The following is a 23633-nucleotide window of genomic DNA, read 5'->3' as shown; positions in this document are numbered from 1 at the left end:
CTCATGTGAAATAGGGATAATAATCACATCTATCTTATAAGATTATGGTGGGATTACATGAAATAACATATAGAACTTAGCCTGGCACAGAGTACTCAATAAGTGACAGCTGCTATTATTATTATTAGCTATTATTTATCTTTACATTTGTAATTGTTAGTAATTTGGAATTAAAAGTCAGCTGGCTTGGTCTTCAAACCTAAGGACCTACCTACCTTATGGAGGGCTGTTCCTGAAACCAGAAAGAATGAACACAGCCACCAAAATGTATGCAAATTTAGCATAAATAGTGGGTGACAAAGATTGTATGTAAGATCCACTAAAACAGTTTACTGATATCCTGAGTTAGCAGATACCGTATTCATTTAACCAACATTGCCTGGGTACCTAACGTGTGCTAGACATTGTGCTGACCCTGGGATCCATGCCCTGGTATTGTTCACAGTCCATTTTGCAGACAAAATCCATCCATTTGAATGGACTTGTTTATTTAACTATGGAAGAATATATATGAGGTATCTGCTAACGCAAATGTCAGAAAACTGTTCTCTCTCTCTATATGATGTTGCTTGGATTTAGAGATCCGCACTGGGCTTATATCTTTGCAGGCGGGAAAGCCTCAGTCACCAATGAAGCCGGTGAGCACGGTGGCCACTGTGAACAAGTCTGGCCCCTCTCCAGGAAAGAGGCCTGGGAGTTCTCCTCTTGACCTGCTCAGAAATGTGTGGTCTCACACCGGCGTTCCCGTGCTTGCACCCTTTGGGGACACACAGACATGGCTGGGGTGGGCTGAGCTGCTCTCTCCATGTGCTGAATGTCTCGTGTTGCAGAGAGAAAGGAGCTGGTGAAGCGTTCATCAGCCTGTGTGCAGTAGAACAGCGGCTGCGGCTTCACTGCAATAAAGTGTTAGAGTTAATCTCCTTCATCTGTTTTCATTTTGCTAATCTACTACATCAGGCACGAAAAAATATATTTATTAATTAAATGTCCCACTCTCTGAAGGAAGGCACTTGGAAAATGGAAAAATGTTCATTAGCAACAGGAAAAAAAAAAAAAAAGCCAGAGAATAATTTGAATCTTGAAACTTCTACAGTTGGAGTAACAATAAAAAAAAAGGAGAGATGGCCATAAAATAGTCTGTTCTTGGCATTGCTTAATTGGCCTATTTATTTTTCTGTCTCCGAAGCTGTCTTTAGTGACACCTACTGATAAGAGCCAATCGGAACCATAGCTGAATTCCTTCGGGCTGGACCTGCCAACAAACTGCTCAGCCCTCCAGATGTTGCTGCTTTGTGAGAAATGAGAACTCCATAAACCAGGCTCACCCTTCCTCCTGGGGTGAACGCAAAGACAGGCAGATACGGAAAATCACTGCTCAGCACCATGAACAATGTGCTCCAATGAGGGGTTGGGCCAGTTCTTATTTGTCTTGGTGGAACAGACAGCCATGGAGCCTAATGCAAGAATTTTAGCTGGCAACAGTTCAAAATGTGACTATACATTGAAATCGCTCAACAAAAGGAGGCTTTTAGCTAGAAAAAGTCCGACAGTGGGTCTAAACAAATAACTAGGGGAACTTACAGAGAGGGTTAAAGATGGATCACACGTGACTGTCTTATGCTGAACATTTCTCCACTTTTTGTCTTTTCCAGCTTCCATTCTTTTGTGTTATGTAACAAATTAGAAAGATGCTGCAGTAAACAGCCTCATGGCACATCCTAACGGTCAGTGAATAATACTCAGTGAGCACTCGCAGTTCTGGGAATAGAACACAGTGAGCTAAAGTGAATTCGTTTTTGTCCTTCAGACTGGAGTGTCCCAATCTTTCTTAGTACAGGATACACTTGTGACCTTGCTGTGAAATAGTAAGAAAATGTATCACTGTTCTTTTTTCCTGAGCCAGTCCCTTGGCCAGCTGTCTGTCCATCCAAATCTACTTCCACCCACATTATACACAGTCATGCACCCCATGACGCCTGACTAAGGCCAGCCTCAGTAGATGATGAGACACAATTCCTCTCCTGCTGCAATCCCCAAATAAGCCTTTTGACTAGGGAAATGGATATTATTGAATTAAATGTTTACTTATGATATTCGATTTATTAATTTAATTTCCCATTTATAGTTACAGTCACATATATAAAGATGTGCTATTTTAAAACCAATTTTTTGAGTTCACATCTGACATAATTTTTATTTGAACTCTTCACATGTACCTCGGAGACAGCCAAGATGTAGCAGAGCTTTTGTCATCAGTAGAGCTGTTTTTCACATTGCCTAATACAGTTTCCTAGAGTTTGTTGCCATCACTTTTATTTCATGTTTTGAATCTGAGTGTGTAATACAGTACTGCAGATTTTATCCCAGCCACATGTACCCATTTGCATAGTATTAGAATTTGAAAAGAAAATCACCCTGTGGTCCCCACAATAGAACCACTTAAGTGAACCTTGAAACTCTCATTAACATGAGAGCCAATATGTGGAATTGTCAAACATCCAGGAATAATGACTAAATCTGTGGTAATTTTTTTCTTTTTAAAACGCTGCTCATATCAGATGACTTCTGCAAGCTTCCAAAGCTAGCACTGATTGAAGCCTGTTTCAGCCTAATGAGTCTCCATCCAGTGGTATTTTTTTGTTCAGAATAAAGTAATTGAGAAAGCATCCCCATGGTATGACACTTGGCAAATATTCCATATAAGGTGACTCTTTTAAAGAGATAATATTTGGGGGGAAAATTTGCCTAATAATCAGGCATATTCAGTATACTCAGATATTACCTTTTCTTATGCCACCTCTTCCTCCTGCCACGTCTACCATCATGTCTACACCCCAAGTCCCTACTCAAAAGTTAGCAGAAAGAAATATTTCTCTCTGAGGATGATTTCATGCCTCATAGAGTTAGGAGGTACTGGTAAAGAAATGATGCTTTAGGTGCTCACTGTGTAAGATAAATTATAGTGCCCTCAGATAATTTCAGAACAGGACAGACGTAGAGGGCAACAAATAAGCAATGATGTGAGAAGACAGTGGTAAGCCTACTAATCTAAAAAACCAACATTTAGATGAATCGCTCAGTCAAGTGTTCCTGGTTTTGGGTAGATCGATGTCTGAGTAGGTTATTAGAGTGAGGGAGAAGCATTATCTCCTTTTGGATTAAACCCTGGAGGACTTTGAGGAGGAAGAGGAATTTTTAGGTCTTTGATTTGAGAAGTGAGACTGGGTAAATTATTGTAGAGTAAGGTCCATAGGAGGCAGCACTTTTGAATGGTTAAGGGAAATTTCAAATGGATTAACAAGGCGGCTGATTAAAACAAAGCAGAGGCTGTGGGGAGAAGAAAGAAACTGATACATTGGGGTTCGTGGTTGGTAGGCACTTCAACCTAATGGAGAAGAAAATGGGAAGATTTATTGTCTCAGAAAAGAAAGTAGATTTATGATGATAGTTAAGAAGGATGGCTATTATAATAGAATGTGAGTGCTGGAGAAGACCTGAAGCTCATTGGAGAGTAGAGAACAGTCATCCCACTTGGAAAGAGATGATGCCATAGGATGTCAAGGATTCAGACCAAGGCTTTCCCCTGAGGTTTAGGGAAAAGGATAGAAAACATGGATATGAGTGGTATTTAGGTTATGAAATTAGGTTCTACTTCTCACATAGTTGCATAACTAGGTTTATTTGTATTAGGTTTATTTATTTGTGAATACTTTGGAGGTTAGATGCTCAAGTCATAGAATGTAGTCAGACATCAGCTGTTAATCATTTCATTAGTCAAAAGGCACTTAGGATATAGTTAATGAATGCTTGTTAAGTCTAACTGTATGCTTAGCTCTATACAGTGAATAAACCGACCCAAATATCACATGTGGGAGTCAAGTATTGATGTTGCTGATTAAAATGTTTAGATGACTTCCTGTTCCCTGCACTTGGATTTTCCACATTGGTGTATCTTCTAGGGTGCTTCCCTGCCCGGTAGGCATCTTCCACCTATGAAAGTCCTGAAGGATGCAGCCCACCTTCTTATCCCACTCACTCAAACCTAGTTAAATGTATGATTCATGTTGCCTCACCTATTCTGAGCACTTAGATGTACCAAAAACTTTGTCCACATTAGATTTCACGTATGACTCACAACTGCAGAGGTTGACCACTACTATTACAGATAAGGAAGTCAAGGAATGGAGAAGTTAGGCAGCTTGCCTAAGTGTCCAGTGTCTCCTAAGTGCTAGTGTCCTAAGTGTCCTAAGTGCTAGTGTGTGGAACTGGGAAGTGGAACCCAGTTCATTACAAAGTTGATATTCTCCAACCTCAGAACCTAGGTTGCTTCTGTCATTTGTGTATATATGAGTTGACTTTTTAAAATAAGAGCTCAATTAATTAATATGAGCTTTTAGAGAGGATGAAGAAATTATAAAGTTAGAAACATTTATTTATTTATTTATTTATTTATTTATTTATTTTTGCGCTACGCGGGCCTCTCACTGTTGTGGCCTCTCCCACTGCGGAGCCCCGGACGCGCAGGCCCGGCGGCCATGGCTCACGGGCCCAGCCGCTCCGCGGCATGTGGGATCTTCCCAGACCGGGGCACGAACCCGTGTCCCCTGCAACGGCAGGCAGACTCTCAACCACTGCACCACCAGGGAAGCCCAGAAACATTTATTTTTAATTGCACATGTTTTATATTATTCTTATTTTATGTAACAGTGTTACCTATTTTCAGAGAAGTGGTTTGATGAGAGGAGAAAGCCCAGGTTCTGGCCTGAGACTGACTTGAATTTTAACCCTGTCTCTAAAACTTAACAGATTAGTAACACTGGGAAATATTTAACCTCTAACATGTACTCATAAAATGGAGATAATGATAGTCACCTTACAAGGACACAAATAAAAGAAAAGAGACTAGTTGAAAGGTAAAATGAGAAAACAGCTGACAGGAATTTGTATATTTGGCCAGGGAGGGAAAAGTAATGATTCTTAGGTTTTAAACTTGTATGACTGGGAAAATGTTTGAAAAACTAACAGAAGTAGAGAAATCAGGAGGGAAGGGAGGGCTTGATGACTCGTTGAGATGCCGAAAATACGGATGGAAGTGGGCCACTAAGCAGATGAATATGACCATTAAGCTTTGTAAATGTGTCAGAATTATAGATTTATCCATGTAGAGTTAAGGAGTAGATGAGATTTCTAGAGTGTGAAAATGAAAAAGGAAACAAGAATTGAATCTTGGAGGACGTGTCAATTTGGGGAACAGAGAAGAAACAGGGCCTTGATTTAAGGAGGTTTGAGTCAGCTATGTCGAGTGACAGAAGGGTTAAGAAGAATGAGAAAAGTCCAGAGTGCTCAATGCTAAAGTCATCAAGGGCAATGGCCTTGAATAAGATGAAGAGGAAAACTTAGCCAGGTGCTAGCAGCACTCAGGAGGATGAGAACCTATTGGGAGATGTGTGGAAATCTTAAATTAATGAAGGAGATGGTATAAGTGGACAGGGTATACTTCAGTAAGAGAGTTTGCTAAGTGATTGTGGAACCAAATCATGGTCTGAAGCTCTAGACACAGAGGTGGAGCGAGGTGGACTAGATTATAAGTAGAAGCAGCCTCATCTGAGAACTGTGGGAGAAATGACGTCAGCTAAAGAAATCAGCATGAGATAAAGGAAACAACTTTATTATTTTTTAAAATAAATTTATTTATTTTTGGCCGTGTTGGGTCTTTGTTGCTGTGCGCGGGCTTTCTCTAATTGTGGCGAGTGGGGGCTACTCTTCGTTGCGGTGCACGGGCTTCACATTGCGGTGGCTTCTCTTGTTGCGAAGCATGGGCTCTAGGCGTGCGGGCTTCAGTAGTTGTGGCTCGCTGGCTCTAGAGCACAGGCTCCGTAGCTGTGGCACATGGGTTCAGTGGTTGTGGCTCGCAGGCTCTAGAGCGCCGGCTCAGTAATTGTGGCGCACGGGCTTAGTTGCTCCGCGGCACGTGGGATCTTCCCGGGCCAGGGCTCGAGCCCATGTCCCCTGCACTGGCAGGCGGATTCTTAACCACTGCACCACCAGGGAAGCCCAGGAAACAACTTTAGAAAAGTGAACAGCCGGTGGAGTAGGAGGGGCCTCCAGGATGTGATGACCAAGTTTGGTAGGAAGTTGGGTATGGAGGAACTGGCAAGAGGAGGTATCAGCCTAAGCTTTATACAGCTAATGGCGAAGGGGGAGGTGGCGGTGAAAGGTCCCCCAGAGATAGGTATGGATTACAGGTGTGAGAGAGACAGGGGTTGGCAAGGCATTCCTTTGGGAAAGAGTGGCAATGTGACTTGTCCTGCTATTACTGTCGGAAGTCTGAGACAGCCTTATTCTGTGAACTGAACTCCTTAGCTATTAAGCCTTTCTATAAAAGGCATTCTCCTGATTTCTAAGGCACAGCAAATGGGGGAGGGAACAACAGTTGTGTATGTTGTTACAAATTTTTGCTTTTACTGGACATGTGGTTTAAAATGGTTCTTCAAGAACTTTTGCTGGAACACAGGAGGTTATTTGAATAACCTACTGACTGGGGTTTTGGTTTTGGGATTAAAAACAAAGAGACAAAGAAAAATAGGGCTGCAGAAGGTTTGACAAAACTCGTAGGCAGACTAAAGAATGAAAAAAAAATAGGGAGGTGTACCACTATTTCAAATTACAATTTTGGAGGACTGAGAAGTTAGAGGATATCACTGAATGTAATAGGTAAGGTAAAAGAATACAGAGAAAGAGGAAAAGGTAAGTAGGAATTGGGGGGGGGGCATATCCTTTTCTGACAGCAGAATAAGATGTTTTATAACAGTTTTCATAATTTGGATATCATCTTCATAATTCTCTCCCATATCTGCTTACCATCTGTACTCTTATTAATTTAATATTTGTTTGATCAATCTTTTTTTAATCCTAAATATATAGTTCCTAAGCAGCAATATCCATAGAATCTTAAATTTGATGCACAATTTACATGCATTCCTAAAATTCATGGATATAAACATAATGTTAAAGATATTTGTATACAGCCTTTGGAAAATAGCATCTTAGGTTGGAGAGAAACTTGAGATAGTCATTTAGGATTGAGAACTAAATTAGTGGAGCATGTAAACATCCCAACAGAGTCATATAGAAGAAAGGGCTCTGTAAATAAACTTTGCATGGATTTCCAAGGTAGTAATCAAGGAGAAGTGGGTTATTGGAATGTGAAATGGTCCAAGGATCTGCAGGGATAAGGGGGTACATTTGGGGGGCATCAACTTTATCTGCAGATATTTATGGGAATGATTTTAGGAGAGTGATATGAAAACAAACTGAATCATGATAAACAAAGAGGAATGGACAAAGTAACCAAACTATAGAACTAGACTACCCATCCCAGGTGAGCTCTGAAGGTTACTTTGCAAGGTCAGAAATATTTATTATGGTGAAGATTTATTGAATAATACACAAAGTTCTTAGCACAGTGCCTGGCACATAGTCACCAATAAATGATAGATGATGAAAATGAGGATGATAATGATGATACAGTTATACAGCCCTTTAAGAAATAGACATGAATATATGTTCTAGGTCCAAGGAGACAGAGCTGGAAAAGTTGCTGCCAGGGAGAGGCTATAGGACTCAGAGGCAGGTCTCCCTTTAGGGAGAAGGGAAGAAAGTCACAACTTGAGTAGCAATGGAGATCAGTGTTTCTGGGGATGTAGGCATAGTGGCCTTCCAGAACTGCAGGGAAGAAAAGGAAAGAGGTAGGATAAGTACTCTGTTGAAACGGTAGTAGGAGCAGCTGGGGGAGATGGTGCTTGGGATTAATCTCTGGGAGGGAGCTTGGAGTGGGACAGGATGAGGCTTTGGCGAAGAACGAATGGGGCTCGGGTGCTCCAGAGGCCCTGGATATATTTTTTAGGGAGTTGTGCTAGGCTAGTATCTTAAAATTATGCACTTGACTCAGGTTTGGTAATTTGAAACCAGTCTAGTGTGTTGAGACATTGAAAAGCAAGGATCATAATTTCAAATATAGGCCTATTTGAAAAGCCACCAAAAAAAAAAAAAAAAAAAAGAAAATATCAAAGCTAATAAATGAATTCAGCAAAGTTGCAGGGTACAAAAAAACCCCCAAAAAAAAAAAAAAAAAAAAACCCAGGAACTTTTAAGGATAGATATGTATTTTGGCTCAAATCTCTAGGAATTTATGGTTTTAACTTTCAGAAAACACTTAACAATAACCTTGATGCAGTTAGGAGTGCGTATATTTGCTGGGGTCAGGAATCTGGGCTATATACCCCAGAAGCACCCAAATTTTCAAAATGTGCCTTAACACTCCAGAATTCTAGAAGTCCTTACATTGCTGGACAAATGTAAACTGGTTCTGCCCTCCGTGTAGTTTGGGTGAAAGTTCCCAGTGGCAGGGTTGGGTTTCCCAAGTGTCCAAAACTCCCTGGATGTCAAACCCTGGGGATGGGTTCCTTCAAGGTCAGTCACTACATTTTCATTTCAAAGATTTTCTTGTTCTTGAAAAGGACCAGGCAAAGGGAGGGACCTCTGATCTGGAGCATCTTTTCCTTTGGCCCTGGCACTCCTCAGCCCATCATTTTGATTCCTGCTCTGTAACCACAGAGACAAGTGTGATGGATCTCCTTTTGGAACACAATGCAGTTTGCTTGGAAAAACGTCCACTTTAGACAAACAATAAAAGCAGCCCGAGTGGGGCCTTGGCTGCTCTCCTGGTGTTACGCTCATGCATATGCCTCTGGTGCTTGGCAGAAAAAGTTTTCTGGTTGCACAAAACAGCAGACAACCTTTTGGGAATACCCATCTTCTGTCCTTGTTGTTCAAAAACATAACTTGGAATTTAAGTTATTAGCCCCAAACAAGATGCAAATTTGACTCTAAGTCTCAGTTTCTATGTATTGTAAAGAAGGATTTTTCCCTTTTAATCTACTAATCTCCAGGGGGAAGAAGACTGGGGGAGATGGTGGAGCAGATGCTGTGTAAACACAGCTCTGTTGTGTTGAAAGAGATATCAACTCGGCCACGCAGCCTCTACTGATCCCCTCTGTTGGAAATCATCTCTCCTCTCCTCTGAACTCCTGCTACACTTTGTTTCTTCTTACCGAGCATTTACCAGATTCTTCCGTCTAGTATTATAACTACTCGTGTTCATGTCTTAATTTTCCTTCTAGACTATAATTTTCAAACTGGCATGGACTGTCTTATTTAACTTTGTTTTCCCCACAGATTCTGTATATGTATTTTAATAATCTATTCCCATATAACTCCCGGGTTTTTTTTTTTTTGTTTTTGTTTTTTTTTTTGTTTTTTTGCGGTACGCGGGCCTCTCACTGTTGTGGCCTCTCCCTTGGCGGAGCACAGGCTCCGGACGCGCAGGCTCAGCGGCCACGGCTCACGGGACCAGCCGCTCCGCGGCATGTGGGATCTTCCCAGACAGGGGCACGAACCCGCGTCCGCTGCATCGACAGGCGGACTCTCAACCACTGCGCCACCAGGGAAGCCCTAACCCCCGGTTTTGACAGACATTCTTTTTTTTTTTTTTCTTGCGTTATGCGGGCCTCTCACTGTTGTGGCCTCTCCCTTGGCGGAGCACAGGCTCCGGACGCGCAGGCTCAGCGGCCACGGCTCACGGGCCCAGCCGCTCCGCGGCATGTGGGATCCTCCCGGACCGGGGCACGAACCCGCGTCTCCTGCATCGGCAGGCGGACTCTCAAGCACTGCGCCACCAGGGAAGCCCTTGACAGACATTCTTTTGCTGAACATCTAGTATATGTTGGTTCCTGAAAATAACCTAATATATTTTATCATTGTTCTAAGTGTTATACTTTATGCTTGTTTATCCTATCACAAAGTAATAACTGTTATTTTAATCATGTTTTTATAAGTGAAGAAACAGAGGCATAGAGAGAGCATAAGCAATTGTCCAAGGGCCATACCACCTGTAACTTGGCCGAACCAAGATTCCATCTCAGGGCCAAAGCCTGTGTTCTTAACCACCATACCATACTGCCTCTGGGTGTTGCCTCCAGAAATAGGATTAAGTAAGCAAAGATGAAAGACATTTGGCCCCTAAATCAGGCATTTCACATTCTGGTAGAAAAGACAGACCTGTAAAACATCAGAGGAATTTAGAGAGATTGGCGGTGGTGATGGTGCTGTGTAGAAAGGGCACAAGTCCTGGAAAAGGGCTGCCTCCAGGCTGTAGTGTCCTCAGCAGAGGGCTTATGTGGATATGGGTTTCCTTCACCTGACAGGACCTGTCTCAACATCAAAAGTAGCTCTCTTAGTAGGAAGGGTAAGTAGATTTCTAAAGACCATCTTTGAGTTCTGTCCCTTTATTGCAAAAGAGGAACTGAAGTATAGAATTCAGGTGATTCACTCCTCAGACACGATGAATTAATTGCCCACCCAAGACGGAACAGAAAGGGTAGCTATCAAAATCCTGTCACAGCCCTAATTTTCCCCAAAGGTCCATAGGAGATGTAAGAAATGGTTGTGTATTATGAGATGTAGAAAAAATCAGCGAAGAAACAAAAACATCTAGAACCACCAATGTTGTACTGGTATATCTTACTTCGAAGAAAAGTATAAAATAAGACTTGCCCCCTTTCCCTCATATACCTCTGCCACTCTCCTTGTCCTACACACGGAATCTATAGATGCTTCTGATAGAACTGGGAGACTATTAGGCTTGGTGGTCTGTGCTCGGGACCCCAGATATTTATAGTCTCTTTCCAAGAGACTATAAATCCAAGAGCTTATTGTCCTGTTACAAGTGTACCTCAGGCTTTCACTGACTATTTCAGTTAAGACAGGTGCCATTTGGCCAAACAGAATATTACAAAAACAAGTTAATTCTCTAGCAATTTAAGTTATAACCACTTAGGTAAACTTCCCTGACCTCCCCATGTTCTAGGTTAATTTTAACCTCAGCCTTCTTTCCCCCTGTTATTCTGTCTGCCTGGATTTCCCCCTCATTTCCACTCATTTAATTCTTTGCTCCTTGCAATACCCAGTAGGAATTCTACGTCTCCCATGAAGTGTGTCTGAGCTAGAGTTCCTAAAGCGAGTTCTGTAGGACACAATTCTCCGAGGAGCTTCCTGAAAGCTGGGCTCCATGGTCAGAGGAGCTCGAAAAATGTCTCTTACACTTAAATACCATCTCTTATTGGATCTATAGAATTTATAATCTGTACCTCAAAAATTAACATTCATTTATTGTACCTATAATAAAAGATTAAATATCTATTATGGGCCAGACATACACAGTGCTGGACATAAGAGTTATAATTGTTTCCTCATCTTAAGTAAGTCTTGCCTGTTTACACAGATTTTGTACTTTTGGAAAGTATGGACAGGTCTTATTTTGTGTTATACTGTTATTAATATAGAGTACAGTACTATGAATATAACAGAGCCTTGATAAATGATTGTTGGTTGGCTTGTCAGTTAAGTAAGAAAATGTGAGTTAACTTTTATCAACGAAAATTGTCATCTTATTCTTGAAAGCTACTCTTTGAGAGAGAGCGTACCTTTGACCCCCCTTGTGGTATTTCTAATAACAAAACCCTTCACAGAGAGGGTGAAATGCCTCTGCATATTGTGACTGGCCCAAATAGCAATGTCCAACATAAGAAAAATACCAATTTTCCAATTTTTGAAGTGCTTACCGTAATGCATAATAGACAGGGGAAAAAACCCACAATTGTCCCCATTACAGTCTCCACTACAGAAATCCATCCTCTGTCACTCTTGTCTAGTTATAATCACATGTGACTGAGTTGAGTTCATCAACTGAATTTGGGTTGTTCTCATTAAATTCCTAAATAGGGGGCAATATTCTTTTCTCATCTGACCAGCCTTGACTAAAAGGCATCTTATGGTGAAGACAGGGCAGAAGACAGTGCAAAGTGAACCATACCATTCTCCCATCACCGAGATATCTGCCCAGGGGCCAGATCAGCATCCAGTGATTAATGCCGTCTGTCCAACAAATTCCTTGTTTGGGGGCTGGGTGTCAGGACAGAAGGATTTATTATACCATAATATGTTTATGAACACACTCCAGGGACAGATGTGGTAAAGGCAGGACTGAAAAGGCTTGTTGAGAGCATCCCAGTTATTCTGTAAGGGACTTGTCAGACTTTAAGTGAAGCAGAAGGTTTTTATGATTTTTTTCCCTCTTTCCTTAAGTGGAATGTCAGTTATGTTACTGGAGTTAATGCTACCAAATTTGAGTGCTTGAGTGCAGCTCTGTCTTTGAGTATTTGTCCAAAAAAAAAAAAAAAAAAGGCCACTTAAAGCTTAGCAGAAACTTCACATACGAGGTATGAGAGAATGAAGGATCTCTGAGTTGCGCTACTGAGAAGCTGAAAGGACCTGTGGAAGACCTTTCAAACCGATCATAAATTGGAATTCAAATCAATGAAGAACTACTACAAAATCTTGATTCAGAGCCCACTTGAATTCGGCATTTCCCTTACCATGGCCTTTCTCAGTGTGTCACTTAACACCGTGTAAATGGTTCTCTACTGTCGAGGATGGTGCCTGAGGCTTCCTATTGCTGCTGAGTGGAGAATTAAAAGCAAAAATGGCTCCACATTTCAGGTCTGCACTCCGCAGGTGGGCTGTGAGGAAGGACCTTCTGCCAGTAGAGTACATGCAAAAGGGAGCTGAGCAAGGGTGTGAGCTGCGCCCTCAGGGAGACTTGGGATGGCCCCCATCAGCTGAAATGCTCTATTTTCTCCTCATCTGTATCAGATCCTCTGTAAGGATAATTCTAGTCCTTGCTGCCATAAAGGCAGTGGAAAGGAAGCAATGACAGTGACGGGGGTGGGTGTTTCCACTGTGCTGGTCTTTGATAAATCCATTGAGAACAGGAGTCGGGCCCATGCTACAGCATAGACAGTATTCCCCAAAACGTGGCCCTTGAATGACCTGCATCAGCATCACCTGAAAAGCCTTTAAAATGCATATTTCCAGGCCCTAGGCCAAATCCTCAGAATCAGCATCTCTGGGAGTGGGCCTGGGAACATACAGTTTAACAGATTCCCCAAGGGATTTTGATACATTCGGAACTCCTGTCTTAGGGACTTGAATTACCTGTTCCCCCTGTAGTTGCAATTGTTTCTCATGCTTTTGAAGATGAGGCAACGGGGGAGGGGGGAGAGGGTGGTGGAGGAAGGGACAGACTAGACCCATCAGAATGGTGACTGTGGTCATCAGATGTAGTGCTTCGAGAGGGGCTGTAGGGAAGAGATTCCACACTGGTGGCCTGCACGTATATTTTATTTGGACTACATGGCACTTAATATTTTAAAAAGCAGAAATGCCTTTGTGTGAGGGCTTGCCTTCTGCAGTCCCCAGCAGCCCCATCCGTGCTTGCACACCACTTGCCTCTGAAGGCCCTTGATCATCAACTAGTGGGGGTGTGTGTGAAAATTTAACATTAACTGGCCTGTGGTCTCCTTGTCTTTAAATCATGAAATATAAACTTGTTCATAAAAGTTGGCCCTCAAGAGAATAACAGGCTTTTTTCTTTGATTTGTCTTTAAGCCAAAGTTACCTTTGTTTTCCCAACTTGCTGGAAGGCACCAATGAAAAAGTACCTAGCAAAGTGTTTTTGTGCAGTGCATGCCTCGATAAGTAATTTTTGCATGAACAAAAGAGTAATGTGATTCAGCTGACAATTGAGTTTAGGACTGTTTTCTCTTAATCCTCCCATCCCCTGAGCCCTTCTAAACTGCAGTTTTCCCCACCACAAAATGGCAGAGGAGGATTCCTATGACCTGGATCTTTCATTCACCTGTTTTGGGTAGGACAGGTGCAGCCCAGATTTTTCTCTGTCCTTGTATCAAATCCTCTGTGAAATAAAGGCACAGCTTTCAGGTCTGTCTGAGAGGCCTTTATATTACTGTTCATTCCTGAATGTTTTCATGAAAACACTTTAATTTGTGGCAAATCTGTTTGTTTGTTGTGTTTGTCAAGTTAATGTAAACTGCAGTCCATTAGGCCTGAGATGAGTCTACTAAATATTTTCAGATGTTTTTTATTTCCCTAGCTAAGAGATGGATTTGAACCAGAGCTCAGGGGTGAAAGGGCAATGTGTAATATACTGAGACATGAAGTTCGACATACGAAATAAAATAATGTAATGTTTTTAATATTTAAGATGAAAAAAGCAGCAACGAAACACTGGAAGGAGGAAAACATGAATACCTGTATATTTTAATTTTAAATGCCTGCAGATGTTGAATTTTAATCAGAGCATGTCAGATTCTGACTCTGACAAAGGCAAAAATGTGAGATCTGTTTTCTTGAATTGCTTCCACATTTCATGCTTCAGATTTTTATTACATATAGCACTGCATCATCATATATTTATGTAAAGTGCCAGCATCCATTGACTTAGCATGTGCCTGATGGTTAACATATAAAACAGTATGCAATGAAGGAAAGGCCCCTTCTCTCTCTCCCCGGCATAGATTCTCTCCGTGACCTTGTGGTAAGGAAGGCACTTAACCCCTCTGTGCTTCAGTTTCCATAATCTCAAAATAGGATCCATCACTCTTGTTTCTTCCTAAGCTCCATGGGTACAGTGAGGCTTATTTGAAATAGTAATTGATCTATGTTCTTACTGCATAATAACAATAACAATATCATATATATGTATATGTGTGTATATATATTTACTTAGATTGAAAGAGAAAAAGAAAACCAGTGAAAATTAGATGGATATGTATTAAAATCTAAAATAAAGGTACTTTTCAGGCTTCCCTGGTGGCGCAGTGGTTGAGAGTCCGCCTGCCGATGCAGGGGACACGGGTTCGTGCCCCGGTCCGGGAAGATCCCACATGCCGCGGAGCGGCTGGGCCCGTGAGCCATGGCCGCTGACCCTGCGCGTCCGGAGCCTGTGCTCCGCAACGGGAGAGGCCACAGCAGTGAGAGGCCCACGTACTGCAAAAATAAAATAAAATAAAATTTAAAAATAAATAAAATAAAATAAAGGTACTTTTAGATTTTATGCATATTTGTGAAATATTTTTCTCTATTTTTTGCATCATATTTCCTAAAGCAGTGTGAAAGCCAATGACCTTAAATTTCACAATGTAATTCTACTACTGAAAACAATGGATTTATAAGTATATAATATAGTTCAAAGAAATATCTATAAGTTCCCACTATATTTTTCTCTGAACAGTTTGAAATGTATAGGATAAGGAAAGGAAAACCAGTTGATTTGATTGAAGATTTCAATATAAGATCAATCCTCATCTGGCTTCTTGCTCATAGTGTCTTTTAGGCTATAAGACTCTATATTCCTGGTCCTTTTAAATCTTTCTTCATCTGGTCTGTTTCACCTTCTAAGGGGATCTGTGCTGACTTGTAGGAAATAGTCATGGGGCTTCTAAGAACAGTGAAGTCGAGTATTAAGTGTTAAATTATCTGTGGTGTGGGCCCTTTCTTGTTATTCAGAGAGGTCGCTATGTGCACAAATGTTTAGGGAGAAAGATGAAGGGTGGTATTTTCATGTGTAGAATGATGTGGTATAGAACATGTGTAACATATTCAGAACAACAAGACAGTCCATCTGCTGTACTAAGTTAGGGGAAACAGGACTCACAGCCAACTAGAGAACAGGAAACTACAGGAGTCTCTATCCAACCATCCCCTCTACCAGATTACCAACAGACTATGTATATTTTTATATACAGCTTATATTTAATTTTAGTTTTAAACAACTGCATTTGTTTGACTCTTCAAAGATTTTTTAACTGTATTGCAATGGAGAGTTTTTCACCAGAAATTCTTCTTGAGAATATTTCAGGCATATACCCTGAGAAAACCATAATTCAAAAAGAGTCATGTACCACAATGTTCATTGCAACTCTATTTACAATAGCCAGGTCATGGAAGCAACCAAAGTGTCTATCGACAGATGAATGGATAAAGAAGATGTGGCACATATATACAATGGAATATTACTCAGCCATAAAAAGAAACAAAATTGAGTTATTTGTAGCGAGGTGGATGGACCTAGAGACTGTCATACAGAATGAAGTAAGTCAGAAAGAGAAAAACAAATACTGTATGTTAACACATATATATATAGAATCTAAGAAAACAAAAGATTCTGAGGAACCTAGGGGCAGGACAGGAATAAAGATGCAGACATAGAGAATGGGCATGAAGACACAGGGAGGGGGAAGGGTAAGCTGGGACGAAGTGAGAGAGTGGCATGGACATATATACACTACCAAATGTAAAATAGATAGCTAGTGGGAAGCAGCTGCATAGCACTAGGAGATCAGCTCGGTGTTTTTTGTCCACCTAGAGGGGTGGGATAGGGAGGCGGGGGGGAGGGAGAAGCAAGAGGGAGGAGATATGGGGATATATGTATACATATAGCAGATGCACTTTGTTATACAGCAGAAACTAACACACCATTGTAAAGCAATTATACTCCAATAAAGATGTTAAAAAAAAAAAGAATATTTCAGGAAAAAAGTGGTCAGAGTGAGAAACAAAGCCCATGTCCCAAGAGCTCTGTGCACTTTCCCTGTGGGTAAAACAGAGGACCAGGCAAGGACTTTGGATGCCCGGGTGCTCCTGGAGGGACCTGCACAGCTGCAGGGTAGGAGAGGAGGTCATGCTGGTCCTCTCCGCCTGGACAGCAGGGCAGGAGAATGGTGGCGTGGAGAGAGTAGTGTGCGGATGAAAGATGGAGAAAAGTTCTTGTAGCTGTTGTGAGTGGAAGGTTTAGAGAGAAAATTCTGTGTCAGACTTCTGAAACAGGAATTTCAGAAGCTTATCTGTGAAGAACTTTGTGAAACCTCCAGCCCCACCATCTAAGAAAAGCTACAGTAAAGATACATGCTCTTCTCCAAGAGTTGGTTATCATGTTTCTGGGATTAATTCTTGGTCTCTGGATTGTGATTCACACGGTCAGATGAGTCCATCAAATGGCATATGCACCATCAAGGCTCAGCTCCAGCCTTCATCAAGCCTCCGTGATTCTTCTGACGTAAAATTAATTTCACCTTTCTCTCTGTTCCCTTAACCCTTTTCACCTGTGTTCTTGTGTGTCACGGTAATATAGGATCCTAGGTTGAAACGTACTTGAGAGGTAATAAGTCCAAGCTCTCAACCCGCATCTAATGATCTCTTCATTCACTCATTCATTCATTCATTCATCTAGTATTGGCTCTCTGGCCACTAAAACACAGTAGACATGTCATATAAGAAAATGACTCGCCGAGAGCTTTTGTAGAAAAGCCACACCTTTGTGAAGATGGAGACCAAAGAATCCCACTCTCGGCTGGCCCCTAAGCACCCCAGGTCTATCCTTCTACACATCGTTGTTCGGCTTACTCTTCCTTTCTCCATAGGGGCTAATCCAGACTTTCATTACTCTCCTCAGAATTTCTATTCCCATCCCCACTGCCATATTGAGTTTTAAGAAATTTGAATAATAACCCTTTGTGATTTAAATATTTGAGTAAATGACCCTGGGCAATTTTACATTGATGTTATGTAGCCACCTCATTTCACAGGTGAAAAAAACTGAGGTTTAAAGGAATTACATGATGTACAGGGTCACATGGCTGGTTTAGGGGTAGACCCTGCAGTAGGCTCCAGTAGAATAGACAAGTAGAATCTCTTGCCAATCTTCTGTCCATTAGGCCATTCTGATTGAGTAAATGGGCCCCACTTTCAAACACTGCCATAGAAAACATCAACTTTCTGTAATAGATTAAGGGCTGTTACTAATTTAGAGTTTACACACTCACTAAGGACTGCTTCTGTCTATGCCCCTCTGCCTTTCCCCATGCAATTCGTTTCTAAGTATAAATGTTAAATGTTTATGATGCTCTTAGGCTTAAAAGTGGAGAACAAACAAAGATATAGAAATTAATATACAGAAAGACTCTTAAGCACTAACAGAAAATGTCTTCTACCTTAAGGACCAATTTTTCTATCATATTTCTGAATTTCACATCACAATTCTTGAAATGCTACTGAAGTTTCTATTACATGAAATAGTATGTTTAAAAGCAAATCTGGGGCCATCCCCTTTCAGTCAAGATGGAATATCAGGGACTAGTTTTACTGTCCTCCCTGAAGCAACCAAAAACTGGACACAAATAAAGGATGAAAACACAACATCATATGCTTGGGGTTCCTTCCTAAATCACTCATAGCTTTCACCATGTTTGTTTCAGTGTCAGAGATAATTACGTGATCTTTTTCTCAACTGATTGTTTCACTCTATAAATATTTCTTCAATCAGATTCACTAAGTTTGCTGTGTGACACCCAGAAATCTCTTGGCAGCCAAGTAAAGCAGATGCGGAGTTGAATTCATCATTAATCTCTGGGTCTGTCACACTTAAAAAAGGACTTGTGGTACTGTCTGCATGTCCTAAAACTGATAAACAAAATTATACAGAAATGTCACATTTATTAATATTACTAACTTTTTTTGTGCACAGAAGCATGCTATACAAACTTTTTCCCCAATAACTTGTTTACTATAAATAACTATTTCCTAGAATGCATAATTTGGGTAAATCTCAATATTCTGTTACCTTCAGCTATTAAAAGTGGTTAGTAGAGCACAGAGCGGTTTGGTCGTTCTTTGAAGGAGCTTCTTTCCTTGACTCACAACTGCGGCTCTTCGTTGGGCAGCAGAAGCCGTGCGGTGGTCAAAGTGGCCTAAGTCTTTGGTGTTGGATGCTAACCAAGAGGACTGCTTGCAGATCCTCGGGCAGGAAAGCGCCTGCAAGGAGCTGGCCACTAAGACTGCTGGAAAAGAGCCCCCTCTATCAGCGGGGTGAGAAAACCTCACCGTGGCAGGCCCAGATCTGTTACCAAAAATCAACTGAGCTTCTGATCTGGAAGCTGATTTTCCAGAGGAGGATAAGGGAGATTGCCCAGGATTTCAAAACTGACTGGAGGTTTCAGAGTGCTGCCACTGGCATGCTTCAGGAAGCTGGTGAAGCATACCTGGTGGGCTTACTTGAAGGTCCTAATCTGTGTGCCATCCATGCTAAGAGAGTCACCATCAGGCCCAAAGACACCCAGCTGGCTCGCTGGATGTGGGGAAAGAGAGCTTAAGTGAAGGCAGTTTTCTTTTCATGGTGTTTGCATTCTGTGAAATACTTTGGTTTAATTTGTGACTTTTTGGTAAGAAATTGCTTATAATATGTTGCATTTGTACTGAAGTTATTCCATCTTTCACACAGGATGAATGCGAAAAGTGTTCACAGACCTCAGTGATGTGAGCGCTACTTAGGAGTGACAAGTTGCTAACACCAGAAGGGATGGTGATATTTCTTGCTTCTCATGATGCATGTTCCTCTGTCTGTTGGTGACTTGTTGGGTAGCTGTTAAAGTACTAGAATTGATAAATGTGTACAGGGTCCTTTTGCAGTAAAACTGATTATGACTTGAAAAAAATCTTGAAAAATGATTAGTAAATTATTTCAAAAATAGTTTTACTTATGAAGATAGCATCCAGAGAGTCAAAAAATAAGGAATTATTATTATTTTTAAAATAAATTTATTTATTTTTGGCTGCATTAGGTCTTTGTTGCTGCGTGCGGGCTTTCTCTAGTTGCAGCAAGTGGGGGTGGGCTACTGTTCGTTGCGATGCGCGGGCTTCTCATTGCGGTGGCTTCTCTTGTTATGGAGCACGGGCTCTAGGTGCGCGGGCTTCAGTAGTTGTGACTCGCGGGCTCTAGAGCGCAGGCTCAGTAGTTGTGGCGCATGGGCTTACTTGCTCCGTGGCATGTGGGATCTTCCCGGACCAGGGCTTGAACCCCTGTCCCCTGCATTGGCAGGCGGATTCTTAACCACTGCGCCACCAGGGAAGTCCCAAGGAATTATCTTCTTAAAGCATTCTTTTAAAAAATTTTACCAGTGGGGAAGAATATATGATTGGAATAACTCATTTTTCACTGATGTTTTCTTCTTTACTTCGTATTTTCCATACTCTTCTTAGATCTGGTGTCAAAGTCAATTTACAGTTTATAGGGTTCTTATTTTAGAGTTTGTCTTCCTCATGAATTTTAAAAAACTTTTTATCATGGGATAATTATAGGGTCACAAGAAATTGCAAAGGTAGTACAGAGAGTTCCCCTGTACCCCTGTATTGTATAGCACTATATCAGAAACAGGAATTTGGCACTGCTACGTGTAAGTTTAGTTCTGGGCGTTTTATCCCATGCGTAGATTTGTATAACTACCACCACGATCAGCTATTACACCATAATAAAGATCTCATCACATCTACTTTCCTCCTCTCCCTCTACCATCCCTAACCCAGACCACCACTAATTGTTTTTCCATCTCTATAATTTTGTCATTTTGAGAATGTTATATACATAGAATCATATAATATGTAATCTCTTGAGATTGTCTTTTTTCACTCAGCATGTTGACCTTGAGATCCATCCATGTTGTTGCATGTATCAGTAGTTTGTTCCTTTTTATTACTGAATAGTATTCCATTCTCCATGGTGGAGATGTATTACAGTTTGTTTAACCCTCCATCTATTGGAGGATATTTTGACTATTACAAGTAAATATGCTATGAACAATCATATATAGACTTTGGTGCAGATGTAAGTTTTTATTTCTCCGGAATAAATGCTCAGGAGTGAAATTTCTGACTTATATGGGAAGTATACGTTTAATTTTTAAAGAAATTTCCCACCAGAAATGTATGGGAGATCTACTTTCTCTACATCCTTGCCAGCATTTGGCATTGTCATTATTTTAAATTTTAGCTGTTCTAATAGATGTGTAGTGACAGCTCATCATGAGCTTAATTTTTATTTCCCTAATGGCCAGTAATGAACATTTTTCATGTATGTACTCACCATTCCTGTATCCTATTTGGTTAAATGTCTCTTTATGACTTCTGTCCATTTTCTAATTGGATTGTTTTTATATTATTGAGTTTGGGAAGTCTTCTTATATTCTAATCCTCTGTCAGATATACTATTTACGTATTTTCCCCTAGTCTGTAGCTTGTCTTTTTATCTTCTTTACAGGGTCTTTTGGAGAACAAATATTTCAGTTTTGATGAAGTCAAATTTACTGATTTTTTTTTTTTAAAGGATCATGCTGTTGGTATTATGTCTAAGAACTCTTCATCAAATCCTTGGCCAAGAAGATGTTTTTCCTGTTATCTTCGAAAAATGTTATAGTTTTATGTTTAAATCTATGATCGATTTTGAGTTAATTTTCATGTAATATTTGAGGTTTAGGTCAATAATCATTTCTTTGCCTAGAGATGTTCAGTTGCTCTAGCACCATTTTTTGAAATGACGGTCATTCCTTCATTGAATTGCTTTTACACCGTTGTCAAAAATCAGTTGGCTATTATAGAAGTCTATTTCTGGGTTCTCTATTCTGTTCCATTGGCCTATGTGTCTGTCCTTCTTTCAATACCACATAGTGTTGATTATTATAGTTACATAATAAGTCTTGAAATCGGGTAAAATGATTCTTTTCTCTTTATCCTTCTTTTGCAAAATCGTTTTAGCTATTAAGTTCCTTTGCCTTTCTATATAAATTTCAGAATAATATTGTCTATATCAATAATTTTTTTTGGCTGGGATTTGCATAGTAATTGCATTAAACCTCTATATTAACTTGGGGAGAATTGACATCTTTACTATATTGATTTTTCCAATCCACAAACAAGGAATGTTTCTCCAATTATTTAGATCTTCTTTGATTTCTCTCATCACCATTTTATAGTTTTCAGTGTATAAGTCTTATACCTATTCTGTTAGATTTAGAAACCTAGAGACTTCTTTATTTTGAGTGATTACAAATGGTATTATATTTTTAATTTTGGTGTCCATTGCTGATATATAGAAATACAATTAATATTTATCTTGTATCTTGCCTCCTTTTTGAACTTACTCATTAGTCATAGGAGTATTTTTTTAAAAACCTTCTTTTGAATTTTCTATGTAGACAATCTTGTCTTCTGGAAATAAAAGCAGTATTATTTTTCCCTTTTAGATCGGTGTGCCTTTTATTTCTTTTTATTGCTTATTGCACGGGAAAGAACTTCTAGCACTATGTTGAATAAGAGTCATTAGAGCAGACATCCTTCCTTCATTCCCAGTCTTAGGAGGAAAGCATTCAGTCTTGCACCATTAAGTATAATGTATTAATAGCTGTAGGTTTTCGGTAGACGCTCTTTCTCAAATTGAGGATGTTCCCTCTATTCTTATTTTTCTGAAAAATTTTATCATGAATAGGTGAACTTGAATTTGTCAAATGCTTTTTCTGCATTGCCTGATATTATCGTGGGAGCTTCCTTCCTTAGCCTGTTAATATGACGGATTATACTGATTGATTTTCAAACACTGAACCAGCCTTGCATTCCTGGATAAATCCCATTTGGTGTTGGTGTATAATTCTTTTCATATGTTGTTCAATTCTCTTTGCTAATATTTTAAGAACTTTGGCATCTATACTCAGGAGGGATATTGGTCTGTAGTTTTGTTTTTGTTTCTGGACCGTCTTTGTCTGGTTTTGGAACCAAGGTAATACAGAATTCATTGAATGAATTCAGAAGAGCTCCTCTTCTTTTATTTTCTGGAAGAAATTGTGTAGAATTGATGTTAACTATTATTTACACATTGAGTAGAATTCTCCTGTGAAACCCTCTGGACCTGGAGATTTCCTTTTTGGGAGTTTTAAATTATGAACTCAGTTTCTTTAAAAGTTATAGGTTTATTCAAATTATCTATATCCTGTGGGCAAGTTATGATAATTTGTACTTTTCTAGCAATTGGCACATTTTATCTAAATTTTTTTGTATAGAGTTGTTAATAGTATTCCCTCATCAGCATCTATAGTGATGACTTCTATTTCATTTCTGAGCTTTGTAAATATGTCTTCTCTCTCCCTGTTTTGTTTTTTCTTTGTCAATCTTACTAGTGGTGTATCTATTTAATTATCTTTTCAAAGAAACAGCTCTTTGATTTACTGATTTTTCACCATTGTGTTTCTTCTTTCAATTTCATTGATTTCTTTTGTTATGCTTCTAATTTCCTCCTTCTTAAACTTCAATGCCTCTCAAATTTCTGTTGTCTCAAATTTCTGTTGTCATTTGGGATGTCCTTTTCCCTTTTAATTTTTTTCACCTCTTTTGCTTTGGTTTCTTTTAGATGACTGAATATTTTTTCTCAGTCCTTTTCTCTTTACTAATTTGGAGAAGATATTTTGTATTTCTATCCTTTAATCAGCTGCCCCAGAAATTTTTAACCTTCACTTTTAACTTATGAAAGACTTAATTTAGTCAATGCCTTTATTATCCTTCTGAATAATACAAGAATCTTGTAATACTTTATCTCTGGTGATATTTTATCTCCCAACAATAAATACTATCGTAATAATATATTTTAGTGCCATCTTTTTTATAACCTGCATGATACTATTTCTATTATTTTATATTCCCAATGTTTGTTTCAGTTTACACATATATTTAAGACTTTCTTTGCTATTTATTTTTTCTTGCACCTAAAGCCTTCTATCTAGGAGTATTGTCATTCTGCTTGGGCTACATCTTTAGAAATTCCTCTAATTAGGCAATGT

General features: G+C 39.9%; 1 pseudogene; it reads left to right on the top strand.

The window, feature by feature from the left end:
• Window positions 1-7678: 7678 nt before the first annotated feature.
• LOC103081887 (histone H3.3-like) lies at window positions 7679-19127 on the top strand (annotated as a pseudogene).
• The last annotated feature ends 4506 nt before the right edge of the window (window positions 19128-23633 follow it).

The sequence above is a fragment of the Lipotes vexillifer genome, unplaced genomic scaffold (assembly GCF_000442215.2).
Source record: "Lipotes vexillifer unplaced genomic scaffold, Lipotes_vexillifer_v1.1 scaffold43, whole genome shotgun sequence".
Classification (NCBI taxonomy): Eukaryota; Metazoa; Chordata; class Mammalia; order Artiodactyla; family Lipotidae; genus Lipotes; species Lipotes vexillifer.
Note: the sequence above shows the minus strand (reverse complement) of the source record. Positions and strands in the feature narration are given on the sequence as shown.